This window comes from Sminthopsis crassicaudata, chromosome 2 (genome assembly GCF_048593235.1).
Source record: "Sminthopsis crassicaudata isolate SCR6 chromosome 2, ASM4859323v1, whole genome shotgun sequence".
In the NCBI taxonomy this organism is placed as follows: domain Eukaryota; kingdom Metazoa; phylum Chordata; class Mammalia; order Dasyuromorphia; family Dasyuridae; genus Sminthopsis; species Sminthopsis crassicaudata.
Window position 1 is genome coordinate 237,148,906 of NC_133618.1, and position 12,781 is coordinate 237,161,686.

Below are 12,781 nucleotides of genomic sequence, written 5' to 3' on the forward strand. Positions count from 1 at the left end.
AAATCATTTTTGTCCTAGGTCTGGCTCTGCATGGGATCCTGATGCTTTAGCTCTATGGGTCTCAGTTTTCCTTTCTGTAGAAGGGGTTAGCAATCATGCTGTATTGACTTCTTTGAGCTTCTCTGAGGATTGAGCTAAGAGTTCAAAGGGATCCCAGAGCTAATCTACTTCAATACTATTATTTTAGAGATGAGGAAAATTAAGGTTTATCTAAGGTTGTGACTTACCTAAAGTCACATGGGAAAGGACCATCACCAGCAAGATTTGAACCCAAGTGCTCCAGCTACAGCACTCATGGTCTTTTAATCAGATGTGAAAATATTTTCCTTTGCTTCTGGCAAGACTCAATTTTGGTGCTGCCTCCTGCAGGAAACAAGCATTATATTATGTACTTACAATATGTCAAGCACTACGTTAGCACTTAACAAATTTTATTTCATTTGATCCTCAGAACAACCCTGGAGGTGGGTGCCATTATTATCCCCATTTTACATTGGAAAAACCTGATGCTGACTTCTTCAGTCACACAGCTTGTCATGTATAGGGCTGGATGGGAACAGACTTCAGAGCCAGCATTCCATCTACTGGGTCACCATACTGCCTCTCTATTGAGAAGCCTTCTCTGCCTCTGCTGATTGTTAGCGCTTTCACTTCCTGCTCAAATTCTCTCTTACCATCTTAGAGACGTGATGTAGGGGATAAAAAGTTGGACTTGAATCAGGAAAACCTGATTAAGTATCCTGGCTTAGACACAAGTACCCTCTGTCTTAATTTCCTTATATATAAAAATGGGAATAATTATAGCAACTCTTTCTCAGGGATGTTTGAGTCTGATCAAGTAAGATCAGATAATATATGTAAAGCACTCTGTAAATCTTAAAGTGCCATATAAATGCTAGTTATTATTTTAGCAAATTTATACCTATAAGAGAATATAATCTTGTGAAAGGGATTGTTTCTCATTTTGTCTCAAACCTAGCATAATGTCTTACACTTAAAGGATGTTAAATAAATGATTGAATTGTTGAAACTCAAAGTCCCATATGAATTTTATAATGGAAAACTAGGTGTAAGTATCACAATACACTTTCAAAAAGATAATAGCTGTAGTTTGTTTTTGTATCTTATTTGATCATATAATTTGAGTCTTTGAAAGATGGAGAGAGGGAGAATTGTGGAGATTGAATGAGAATCAAAGCATATTATTTTCACCTTTGGGAGGTTTGCTTTTTCTTTCTTATGGTTTTTCCCTTTTATTTTGATTTTTCTTTTACAAAATGACAAATATGGAAATGTGTTTAAAAGTATTCTGCTTTTATAACCTTTATCAGATTGCTTCCTGTCTTGGGGAGAGGGAAGGGAAGAAAGGGAGAAAGAAAAAATGTGGAACACAAAATCTTACAAAAATGAATTCGGAAAACAATCTTTATATGTAATTGGAAAAATACAATATTATTAAACAAAGAAACATATAGAGAAAGAGTAAACATTTAAAATCCCAAGATTGGATCCTTAATTCCCCTTTTCTGGCAGGTGATCCAGCTTGGAGGACACCTATTTAAACTACCTCAGTTTTGACTGACAAGATCTATTATGTGACTGGTCAAATCACTTTACCACTATCATCCTCATTTACCTCATCTGCAGAATGGGAATAACACTACTTGCTCTATTTGCCTTAATAAGGTAGTCAAGAAGACTTCTTAAATTTTAAAGCATCTGAGGCCATTCCATTGTTGGGAAAAAATAAACAAACAGACATCTTAAAGTCATTTAGTAAGCATTTATTGAAGGCCTCTTTCTCAGGGAATGCTATGGTAATATTTAAGAGAGTCTTACCTTTCAGGAGATTACAGTCTTCCCATAAAAACAACTAGAAAATAATTAATTACAAGGTAGGCAATCAATGGGACTGGAAGTAAAACAATCTGGGTTCTGATCCTATTTTTCCCCTAATTAGTTTCCATTTTTCTAGCTCATGCTGGATAATGGGGATTTCATTGAGTTTGTGGGTTTTTTGGGGGTTGTTTTTGTTGTTTTGGTTTTGGTTTTGGAGTCAGAAGGCCTGAATTCAAATCCCATTCAAATCCCGTGTGGCCTTAAATAAGTCACTTAATTTTGATTTGTCCTCAGATTCATCATCCATAAAATGAGATGATTCCTCTAGGTAACTTTTAAAGTCCTTTCAGTTCTGGTTCTATATTTCTTTCTTTTCTTTTCTTTTCTTTTTTTCATTTTAATTGTATTTTATTTTTCCAAATGAATGAAGATAGTTTTCAACATTTGTTTTTGTAAGATTTTGAGCTCCAAATTTTTTTTCTCCCTCACTCTCTCCCTTTCCCAAAACAGCAAGCAGTCTGATACAAGTTATACATGTATAATCACTTCTAACATATTTCCATATTAATCATGTTGTGAAAGAAAAATCAAAAAAAAAAAAAAAGGGAAAAAAACCATAAGAAAGAAAAGTTAAAAAAAAAAAAAAGGTGAAAATAATGTGTTTCAATCCACATTCAATTTCCATAATTCTTTCTCTGGATGCAGATGGCATTTTCCATCCCAAGTCTGGTGGAATTTTCTTGGTATGATCTTATATTCCTAAATCTGTAGTACTTTATAGTAGGAATATTTTAATTTTTCTTTTCTCAAGGTTGAGATTATTTTAGAAAAGATATTGAAAATTCAGAGATATTTAGAAAGAGAACTTTGTGGGACCCCACCCCTCCTACTAACTTCCTTATTTCTTTTTTGGGCACCACCATACTTCTAATCACCAAAGTGTACAATACAAGCTTGAAGTCATTATCAATCCCTCACTTTCCCCTGTTCCACATAGCGAATTAGCTATCAAGTCTTGTTGATTCAATCTTGGCAGAATCTCAAACACCTGTCTCTTCCTCTCCATTTATATCACAATCATGCTAATTTAGGCCCTCATTCCTTCTTTTCTGGATTATCCAACTAGTCTCTTAATTGGTCTTCCTGTATCTTACCTTTCCCTTTTCAGTCCATGGCTTCTAAATTGGTATTCTTAAAATACACATATGATCATCTCATTCTTCTTCTCAAAAAGTTCTAATGTTGGGTTTTTTGTTTTTTTTTTTTCTATTAACTCTAGGATCAAATACTGGCATTTAAATCCCTCCTCTCTTCAAAGTCTCTTTTTAGGCTCTGCCTAGAATTTGCCTTTCAATTTCTAGACAAGCCATCCCACTTTTTGTCTCCCATATAAAACATTCTATTTCTTGTCTATCTCTATGCCTTTGCTGTTCCCATTGGATGGAATATTCTTCCTCCTCCCTCTGTCTCTTAGAATCCATAGCTCTTTTCAAGCTTTAATTCAAATGCTACCTTTTATAAAATCTTTCCTGATTATTTCATTTTAAAGTTTTCAAAAGAAAAAAATAAATTTACATGATGACTTTATTATATGTTTAAAAGGAATATCAAGTTATATATAAATCAGATTTGCAGTTTTATATGCAATCATCTTTTTTATTATACTATGTTGTGGAAATGCTTACTTTATTCCATAAATGATATTTAAAGAGAGCTAATTATATGCATAATGACCACAATAATGTCAAGGAAAATAATGTTAAAATACTTCAGATCTCAGATGAATGCAAAGGTGAAATAATATATCCTCATCTTAGTTGAAGTGATAGCCTATAGGTGCAGAAAGAGGTGCTGTTAAACAAAGTCAACATAATGGCTTGTTTTGCATAACTTTTTTTTTGTTGTTGTTATAAGAGAAGGCTTTATAGATATGAAAAGGGTATTGCAAAACAATAGCAATGAAGAAAAAAGTGAGATAAATTTTTTTTTTTAAGATAGCAAATTCTTTTTACACCATGCCACTGTAGAGAACAGTTAGATGATACAGTGGATAGAGTGCTGAGCCTGTAGTCAGGAAAGCTATTCTTCCTGGGTTCAAATCCTGCCTTAGACACTTATTAGTTGTATGATTCTGGGCAAGACATTTTACCCAGTTGGTCTTAATTTTTTTATCTGCAAAATAGGCTAAGGGAAATGATAAACTATTCCAATATCTTTGCCAAGGAAACTCTAAAAAGGGTCATGAAGGGTCTGATGTGACTGAAAAATGACTAAATAACAACATAGTCAAGAGTATCTATAAAATGTCAAATCCGTCAAAAGAAGACCACAAGTTCATGGAATAGAATTTGAACTGAAGCTTAGAGATTTTCTTATTTAAACCCCTGATCTTTCAGAGACAGAATTAGAGAGAAGTTAGATGACTATCTAAAGTTACATAGGTAGTAAGTAAGAGCTGTGATTTGAACATAGAGGCTATGACTACAAATCTTTCCAGTAGCCAATGTGACTTTAGGAGAGTTGATTTTATTTAAATGTTTTATTATGTATCAACATTTCTCAAACACAGATCCAGGGAATCCTGGTGTCACCTATAATATGAATAGGCTTCCATGATAACATTTAAATTTTAGTTCATTTTTCCTTCTAAAGTATTTAGTATGAAATTTTGTATGTATCAAAAAATTTGTAAAGTAATTTTTTTGGTATGAAATAGTTTTAATGTCTTCAATTTCCTCCCCTCCCCCCAATTTTATCAACCTTCAGATTCTTGAATTCTTTCAATATATTGATTTTTAGTCCTCATATTCCCTGATATAGTAGAAACAATATATATATATCCTAGGGCCTTGCCACATAGGCTTAGCTAGCTTTTCCCAAGGCTCTACCCTAAGCAGGCTAGGCTATTTTTTTTTTTTTTTCCTTAAAAGGCTTTGAAACTGTTCTCAAGACTGAATTGGCTAAACAAACTACAATCTTGGTGATTGATTTAGCTTTATGTTGCTGAATTGGGAATAGAAAAAACTAGGACACTGGGAGTTAACTGGATCATCCTTTAGGCTTTTAACTGGCAGACCATCCATCATAGACTTCGATGAGCAAGAAAGATACACCCAGAGCTATGATGGAGCCTGCTCTAACGGGCTCTTGAGAACCTTGTTTAGTTTTCCCTGAGAGCATTTATACCTGAAAATCTGGGAAACTACAAATCAAGGCTTGCTTTATTATTTTGTTGGTTGCCTAGACCTAAAAAAGTGATGGAGAAAATGTTAATAATTCAAATTAAACTTTAAAGTGTGTTCTGGTACATTTTTGTTTAACATTTACCAGCATATTCCTGGTCATGGCCCACTGAATCAATGAGTGTTTTTATCCTGATCCGAATAATTTTTCTTTTCTAAATTTAAGTACACCGCTTGTTAATTATTACATTTTTATAGGTGTATCAGTTTATTCCAATCAGACCTGAGTTAATATCCTGGCCTGTTACATTTGGCCAAACTAATTTTGTAAGTATTATATAGAGCATTTGTTTTCACTCTTTTTCCTCTGCTTCCCTCCTCTCAGTTACTGTTGGATCAATAGGATAGTGCTTTTGTTATTGTTATTGTAAGTGACTTTTCTTGATAAACAGCAAGTTTCATAGCTGAAGGAGCCTCAGCTATTTCTACAGAAAGTGCATAGAATTATAAAATCCTAGTTTTAGGGTTGGAAGGGAAGAAACTGTGTCAGACACAAGTGAAATGATTCAGCCAGGGATTCTGAGCATCAATGATGTATTTGAACATATAGCTAGGTCCCAATTATATGAATAATGAATCTCCTGAAGTAGTCACATTATTCAGATTCTAATTTGTTCTGGATATTTCCATTGACCCGGATTCAGTTACATATTTTACATAATTATAACTTCAAATACTTCTAATCTGAATATGAGTAATTGGTACTAATGAGAACACAGCTATAAACTCCTTGAGGGCAGGAATTTATAGTACAGTTAAGCGAGTCCATCTTGCTTATTTATATTTGTATTTTTGATGAGGGAAAGGAAAGGGAGAACCCCGTTTGTTGGCGCAAAGATAGTAAGATAATCCTATGAGGTGCAGTGTCCCTGTAAATGAATTTACAGGCCCGAAAACCTAGATTGATAAAAGAGGTTTATTGTAGAAGTTTGGAAGTAAACTCAGTTAGAAAGACGCCAGGGCCAGAGGTGGCTGCTGGGCGGGCAGGGACCCTTACGTGGCTGGAAGGATACCGTGTGTTGGGAGGAAGGGCTCCTGCAAAGAGAGAGCTCCAGCTCAGCTCTTTTATACCTAGAAGGGGATTGTGGGCAGCACCCCAAGTTCTTGGTGGGCTTTTCAGTTAGCTCAGATCCGGTGAGGGCTGGGCCCGGCTCTTCAAAAGGGTGCTTTTGACCAGGATTTGTGAATCAAGGTCAGCCATGGGCGTTGGGCAATTAGAAAGGAATCTTAAAGGGATCTCAACCCCTATCATTTTCAGGATAGCAGAGTGCCTACAGATTTCATTGTGCTTGTGGACGTCTGTCCATGAGCTTTTCTTGGCAGAGATACTAGTGTTTGCTATTTCCTTCTCCAGGGGCAAACAGAGATAGCATACTTAGGAAGTTTCTAGAGATGGATTTAAATTCAGGTTTTCCTGACTCCAAGTCCAGAGCTCTATTCACTGAGCCACTTGGCTGCCTACAAAATAGTCTTTTTTTCCCATTCATTCATTCATTCATTCATCTGTGAAGATCCTTTGGGTCTTTCAAGGTAGATTTTTTTTCTTCTAATAAAAGAATTCTGATGATTCATCACTAACTTGGATTTATCTTTTTTCACTGCTGATCTAGCCAAAGCTTCTTGCATGGACTGGTGGTTAGATGATGTAACATTGTAATAAGGTTAAAAGCTAAATATGTACATGCTAAGTACTATATTTGCAGTTTAATTTACAATTCCCATTCTAGACCTATGGATTTCTTTTCTATTATTATTAATAGTCACAACATTTAGTAAAAACTAATTTGTCACTATTATTTATACCAGTGTTGGGGTAAATGCATTCACTTAATTTAGGACAGGAGTTTTATTTCTCTTCTCTTGGTCTGTTTTTTATTTTTGCACTTTACTTATCTGGATTCTCATGTAACAGTTCTTTCTGATAAGACATTTTGTAGGTCTTCATTAATCCAGCCATAGTTGTAAACTTTCTCTCATTTGATTACTCAAGGGTCTTGTGAGGTTTTCTTTATGCATTGTAGTGTCAGGATAAAAGTGTACTTGGCATATACCTGTAACCAGCAGATAGTGCTGTGAGGTAGGTGAGGAAATAACCTCATCCTTTGGAATGTTTAGGTTTATCCCAAAGTGCGGCCATTCTTCCCCGGACTTTTTCTCACCAGAAGATCCAAAGTAAATGTGTGACCTTCCCTTGGTGCTGTGACTTAACCACAATCTTTACTCCAGAGGCTGAAAGCTTCATTGAAATTCTTTCCACTCTAAACCACTTTAATTTCTAACTTATGACTTGATAGCTTAAAGGTAAATTGTCACATGGTTTATCAATCTTTATTTAGGAGCTTATATGATTTGTTATAAAAAAGGTAAGATTCTCCTCCATTCAGCTCTACCTCCAACTAGGAAGTTTTGAACTGAGGTGCAATCTCAGACTTCTAAGCTTCTTCCACTATAATCACTATAAACACAATTTATATAGAGAAATTAATCTGAGAAATCATGATGATTCATAGTTATATATTGAACAAATTGGGAATTAGGAATTGTTTAAGAAAATGAAGGTTATTTTTCATGACAAAAAGTTAATGTTTGCTCGTTCATTTTAACTTTTATTATGGAAATGTATTTTCTTCCTGTGTTTAAGAGTGTGGTGTGTGTTGCCCTGTACACAAAGAGCCCTTTGGTTTATTTTTGAAATTTGATTTGGGCTGGGAGAGAATCAGAGGGTATTTGGTAACTGTGAATATATGTTCAGAGTTCCAAATAAAATAATGATTTAATTCTCTCATAGTTGCTATTAACCCTAGGACACACTGAACTCTTTCTGTATAATTCAGGCCAGAGCAAGATATCTGGTATTAGGACTTTTTTTTTTTTTTTTTTTTTTTTAATCAAGACATGATATATTTTTTTAATGGTAGATATACCTACCATGACACAGATTGTAATCCCTCTGTACTTTAACAGATGATTTTTCATGATTGTGGTGATTGAAACAATCACACTGAGGATAACCTGTTGAATTGGAACTGAATTGGGCTAAGTTGGGTCTTAAATGATAGACAATCTATTGCTGGATCTGTAATTACTATTTCACTAGGTACTTTTTTTTTTTTTCTGAGGCAATTTGGCTTAAATGGGGTTAACACTAGGAAGTGTTAAGTGTCTGAGATCACATTTGAACTCAGGTCCTCCTGACTTCAGGACCACCTAACTGCCCCTCACTAAGTACTTTTTTAAAACTTGCCCATGCTAGGCACGAGAATACAAAGACAGAAGTGACATAGTTCCTGTATTATAATAATTGTCAATGAATGAATGAATCAGTAAGCATCTATAAATCCCTCCTAGCTCTATCTTCAGGACTTTGACCCCATCCTTCCATACAATTCCCCATTGCCCACCAACCCTTGCTTTTCATCCTTCTTTGGAGGTTTATCCTTCTTTACCTCCCTTCCTCCCTCAATCCCCCATGGTTACAATGGAAACTCCTACAGGAAAGATACTGTCTTCTTTTTGCATATTTGTATGGCCAATGCTTATCTTGGTGCCTGGCACAAAGTAAATGCTTAGTAAATGCTTATTGCCTCATTTTTGTGTCAGGGACTGTAATAAATGTTGGGAATAAAAAAGAAAAGGCAAAAATATGATCCCTGTTCTTAAGGAGCTCATGTTTTAATTTGGAAAATGTGTGAATAATGATGCACATGTTAGTATAGATAATAAACATAATAATAATGATAGTTTACATTTACATAGCATTTTAATGTTTACAAGGCATTAGATAGATAGACAGACTAAGAGAGAGACAGACAGTTAGCTTTCCCTTTACATAAGTTTATTCATGATCCTGCTGCTCAGTTGTGGATTGAATCAGGGGTCCTTAGCTCCAGCCATTGAAACAGTTAGAACTGCTTCTATTGCAGAGCTGGGAGAGGGTAGAATCCTTCTAGGGGAGGGGAAGGTCTATGCAAGAGTCCACTTATATTAAGCTGACACACAGTATGTGAGTGTATGTGTGTACACACACATAGACACACCTCATTTTATTGTGCTTTACTGATACTGTATTTTTAAAAATACAAATTGAAGGTTTATGGCAACCCTGAATTGAACAAATCTGTGCCATTTTTGCAACAGCATGAGCTCACATCATGTCTCTGTGTCACGTTTTAGCAATTCTTATAATATTTCAAACTTTTCCATTAGTATTATATCTGTTATGGTAAATGGGTTGGAAGACTGAAATCTCAGCCCTACAGAGGAAAGGTCATTCTCTCTCAGAAATGTCTTGTGCCTTCAACTTGGAAATGAAGGGACATGAGGAAATGCACATTCACAAGTGTGTATAAGAAATAATTAGATCAATCAGATTCAATCTTCAAAAGTCTAAGAGAACACAACTAGAAGCTGGTGCCAGAAAACAAGTAGTGCAGTAGATAGAACACTGAGACTGGAATTGGGCAGATTCACCTTCCTGAGATCAAATCTGGCCTCAGACACTTCCTAGCTACGTGATCCTGGCAAGTCACTTAACCCTGTTTGCTTCAGTTTCCATATCTGTCAAATGAGCTGGAGGAGGAAATGGCAAAACACTCCAGTATCTTTTCCAAGGAAACCCAAATGGGATCATGAAGAGTTGGGTCTTACTGAAACTACTGAACAACTGCCAGTCACACCCAGCTGAAGTCAGGCAGGGAAAGGAAATAAAGACACTGTCTGTCTCTCTGTGTCTCTGTCTTCCTTTCAGTCTTTGTCTCTGTCTCTCTTTCTCTGTGTCTTTCTCCTTCTCTCTTTCTCCTCTCCCTCCTCCCCCCACCCCTGTTATTTCTCTCTCTCTCAGATGGGGTTGAGGAAAGAAAATTGCCATTGATGACAATAACCTCTGCCCACTGGGTGGGACCTTCTCCCTCTGAGTATGTATTTTCCCTCCTCTTCTTTCCCTAACCCTCCCCCTCAAACCCTCCATCCAACAGGTCTGCTTTTAATTCGATCCCAGTCTCAAACCTTGTGGATATCTCCTTGAACAAAAGATCTTCAAACCCAAGGAGTCTTCTAGGCAGTTCCAGGTCAAGAATTTTCCCCCCTTCCAGAGGTGACATTATACATCTACCTTCAACAAAAAACATTAGAGAAGGACTGGAATGAGAGATAAAATATGGCTCAAATAGCTAAAGATTTAACCAGTAACTTTCTAATCCCACCACTTTCCCTATTTCCTTGGATAAATCAATGTCTCTTAAAAAAACCCCACCAAAACCCTTTTTTTAAAAATTTTTTTTTTATTGGTAGCTTTTGCTTTTACATTGCTGAAATTCCCATCTTCCAATCCTCCCTCCGATGACCTCCCTCCTAGAAAGCCAATCCTCATAGCAAAGAATTTTTTAAGGGAGGAAAAAGAAAAGAATTTAGAAAAATTATCAACCAAGCCTTCTTTCTCTTTTCCAGAAAGTAAGGGCAATGGAGTACTAAGCTTGCAAAATTTCCACAGAGGATAAGAAGATATTTCACTTACTATAAGAATTGAAAACACATTTTCCAAGAGTTTTTATTAATTTATAATAATCTGATTAACTTGTTGACAGATTTTTAACTTGTTATTAACATAGAAATATAATGTATACCATCTTCCTGTGATTGATTATTGTGTTTTTAGTATTTAGGAAACGGTTAAATGCACTTTTTTATTTTAAATAAAAGCAAACCAAATAAGCAATTGTTTTCTCTATTCTTATGTAAACACACTGAAAAAGTGAAAATCTGAGCTCTGGTGTGGGCATCTAAATAATGTCAAAGATATAAGCAAACACCATGAAAATAGCTATTTTTAATACATATTTTAGATGTATCTATTTATGGCCTTTTGCCCACTAGAATTGGGACAAAGAGACTATGCATTTACATGGTTTAATAGGTACTTATTAAAACCAAAACATTTGTTTAGAATTAACTGCATCTATAAATGAGATAAAAATAGGAAATCAGCCCCTATTAAAGAATGTGAAGAATTAATGCTGTTTCTGTAAGAAATTCACTATCACAGTTTGGGGTTCTAGGTGCCTTTATTAAAGTAAGTGCCTCCTATGGGCAGGATAACCACAGAATTTTGCACCCAGAAAGTATTTAACAATACTTGTTGAATTCTAATGATAGTTAGAGTTGGCAGAGGACTTCAAACTCCATCCAATCCACCATTTTACAGATGAGGAAACCAAAAGCCAGAAAAAGGAAATTATGTGGCCAAGGATATATAGTTAAAACCTGAATTTGGAAACATCCTTCCTGACTATAGATGCCATTCTGTGAGCACTCAATTTGGAACCTGAAAAACTGAGTGAGGTTTTTTTTTTTTTTTCTTGTTAAATCATTCTTTTTGATTTCTCTTCAGGTTTCTAAGACTTTCTGAAATACAAATTAACTGTGCCATCTGGAAAACAAACCGTATTTTTTTTCCAGTAAAAAAATAAAACCAAAAACATTGACTTTGCTAATAAACAGATCTCTTAACTAGAATGTAATACTCTTAACCAAATATGAAAACAAAAGAGAATGCTGTCCAGTGGTCTTACCCTTACCTCACACTGCCATTTTCTTCATAAATATTAAACTCCCAACAAGTAGATTATAAAGTTGTCGCTTCATTAAATTCTAAAATAGCTAAAACAAATGACCCATCTGCAAGAGTGTCATATTTCTGAAGGTTGCTGTGATTAGGAATCTCCCTTAAATCTGTATGCTCCATTAAGCTGTTAGGAAAAATAGTTCCAAGCTTTGAGAGACAATTAATATCTCACAAGCTACAGCATTCTTGAATAGGTAGCCAGGATTTCAGTTACACCTGAGCAGAAAATAATACTTTCTAAATGTTTGGTTGAAATACTTGTTCAGAAGTGAAGTGGGGGGTGGGTGGATGGTGACAATTAAAAACTGAGGATTATTTGAGTCAGTCATTTGCAACAGGTAAATGCATGTGATTAACTTTCTGGAGTTGGGAGTTGGGGGAGAAGAAAAAAGAAAGAGGGTGGGCTTGAGAGTGAAAGGTCTTTATGATTTTTCCAGGGTTATGAATACATAAATAACAATGGTCCTGTAAGAAGGACAGAAGCTTTAGGGTTAACCTTTCTGCACATTTGTCAGTAACCTATTGACCCAGGAAAAGATCTTCTGTTGTTGGCTCCTTGCATCAATCATTTCTATAGGAAACATAAACACTTTGCCATTTAGTTTGAAATAAAAACTAGGACAAAAACCTAACCTAAAAAAAAAAAAAAAAAAAAAAAAAAAAAAAAGGACTTCTGTTTTCCTTGGCTTTGCTACATAAAATATTAAAAGATGGACTATTTTTTAAAAATAAATTTTAATTTCTATTTTTACGCCACCTAAATTTCTTATCTCATGGAGAAGTGCTTTGTCTTTGCTTATAACAAAGAATTAAGTGTTCAACAAAAATAATTAGCACATTGAAAAAGTTTGATGTTATGAAGCATTCTTTATCCTGTACAGTCCCCTGATTATTATAAATGATGGTAGGAGGTGCCTAAAAGATGGATTCTTATCTAGAAACTCAGTACTACAAACATTTAAAACAGTCATACATTGGTATGTGGCCACTTTGAGTATTCTTGAGTTTTAAGAATTATATAGGATTTGCTGGAATTGATATGTAATCTCCCCCAAAACCACTGGAGATCAAAAATTCACTT